Here is a 2,490-nt window from a genome sequence, read left to right on the forward strand (position 1 = left end):
AAACAGTATGTTAACTAAGCTTAAGACATAGGACCTGAAAATATTTAATACGCATCCAAAAGAACCAACAAAAAGATCAGGTTATGCGTCTTAATAAGAATCATATATGTATAAAGGGAAGTAAGAGTGATGCAGAAGGTTTATCTGGAGGTGGAAACAAAGACAAAATCCAGCTATTCATAGGCACTAACTTTCAGTGAGAATGACAAAAAATGGTTTAACTCAGGAGAGGCTTGATTCCTAAATGGCATTGTATCTAAAGCGTAACCATACTACAAGGTAAAATTCAGTATTGTGCTGTTAATTTATAGTACAAGGATGCTTCCTTATTTCAGTTCTAAAATATTTCCTACATAGCTTTCACAATGACAAAATGTCCACTGGAAAAGAGTTAAAGTAATTGCATTAACTACGCATTAGAGAACCAAATATGCTACAGATAGGGAGTTAAGTTCGACTACTATCGAAAGAAATCCATAGGAATAATCTAGTTCCAAATTACACATTTTGGTACACTGCTAACTTTGCCAACAAATTTTGAACAAGAAGAAATTAGTAAGAATATGGTTATTATATAAATCAAACACAAGATTGAGTCAGGCCAGTTCAGCTCAGGGCATGGGGTAAAAGGCTTCTTCTTTACATTGTTTTCGGACACAGATTTCTCAAAAGAGCAACTAAACACATCACATCAGGACTTTTTTACGTCAGAATTATTCTGTTACATCACAAATGCACCAGGCATAAAATCCAAGAACACGAAAAGACATCTACTAAACAGATAAAGCAATCCAATAACTAAAAGAAAACAGAAAATTTAAGAAACAGTAACATCAGCAGCACCAGATCTGACTAGTACAAAATGAATTTCATTTACCCTGTTAAATACAAAGTGAATAACAAATCCACATTACAAATACGAACACCACGTGAAAAATATGAAATATAGAGCAATCACGAATTCAAACATGAAAAGCATAATTCATAATCGGAACAAACATAAACAATGTTATTGTAAGAATAGCCTCATCTCAATCAATCAATGCAGGAAACTAATATCAACAAAAAAATACGAACAAGAAAAATCGATAACTCGACGTTAACCTGAATCAAGCGAAAAGTAAGAGAGAGAGAGAGAGAGAGAGAGAGAGGGAGAGTGGAATTGAATTGACCTGAAAGAAAAATAAAATGAGATCGGAGAGATCCGAAAGGCGAAAATGGAGGGAGTGAAGACGGTGAATCAGTGGGTTGTGGAAGTGGCTGAAACAACCAAACCCCTTAGACACACTGTGTTGCGATGGCGTTGGTGGATCCTGTCTTCTTCGTCAATCGTCATCTTCTGTTTTTAATTAACTATATCACCTTTTTTTTTTTTCTTTTTCTAGAATACTTAACAGTTAAACTGATTTATTCCTTTTTAGTCCTTCAAGGGAGGGTAAGCTAGTAAGGCCTTGTTTGGCGGAGCAGCGTCGGTGAGGTCTTAGCTTTTAGTTTTAGGCCTTTCTCCACTTTGGGTTACTAACTTGCTTATTTAAACATGAAATATGATTTTTTCCTTTTCTTTATTACATGGTTATTTTATCAGTAATGTTATATCAGCAACACAAAGAACATACATCAAAGCTTCGTGTATAAGGATTAAGGAGTAAAGTTTCTTTTTATCTTTCTTTAAATTGCAGTCAAAACCTCCAAGGGATTCATGTCATTTGAGCCTTTCCCTTTTGTAAAAAATCTGGTCATCATTTTACACATTTGAGTCATTTAATTTGGCAACAGCCCTAGTAGACTACTAGTTTTAAGATTGTGCGTCCGGCCAAGACATCTCATCTAAAATTTGAGATTTCAATCATGCAAACATATGTCCGCTATTATTACTATTAGTCCATAATTATTTGTGCCACTTAATGATTAATTACTATTTGGACAGAGGAGATAGGAACACGTTTCAAGCACATGTAGATGCTTCCATTTTTAGGCACGTGTGGTAAGCTGTCATTTATAAGACGCTTGGTTTTCCAGCGCACACCTTAATTAATTCCATACATTTTGTTATTTCAAAAATATTTGGTAACTAAAGAAAATCAGCTAAAAAAATTATAATTTGTCTTATTTAACATTAATTAATTTATTAATATTAAATAAGACAAATTCTAGCTATTTTTTTGGTCTCCTTAACATTACCCTTGCCATTTTTAGTGCCGCATGCTTTGTCTATGCTTTTCTTTTCTTTGGCCTACTATAGTTTATGCCTGCCTTTTCTTCCAACAAGAAAAAAACTCTTAGATCTTCGTAATGAAACAACATAAGTTGAATGACTTGACTTAAGTAACCAATTCATTACAAACTTTGCTGCCTTCTCTTCTGGTATGAATGGACTCCACAAATGCTTGATGTAATGCCGTGCCGATGTTATAAATTATAAAACGATCAGGATTTAAGGTCGAACATAGTACATTAAAATAACTTTATTTTATTAAAATTTTTATTAAT

General features: G+C 33.5%; 1 protein-coding gene across 1 annotated transcript in view; it reads right to left on the reverse strand.

Annotated features, from left to right (window-relative positions):
* The window catches only part of LOC107631301 (mannose-1-phosphate guanylyltransferase 1), a 3,837-nt gene extending 2,323 nt beyond the window's left edge, over window positions 1-1,514 (reverse strand). Inside the window, exon 1 of the mRNA XM_016334704.2 lies at window positions 1,173-1,514. The gene's annotated coding sequence lies outside the window, so the exon portion shown is untranslated. The remainder of the gene's footprint in view (window positions 1-1,172) is intronic.

The sequence above is a fragment of the Arachis ipaensis genome, chromosome B03, assembly GCF_000816755.2.
Source record: "Arachis ipaensis cultivar K30076 chromosome B03, Araip1.1, whole genome shotgun sequence".
NCBI lineage: Eukaryota > Viridiplantae > Streptophyta > Magnoliopsida > Fabales > Fabaceae > Arachis > Arachis ipaensis.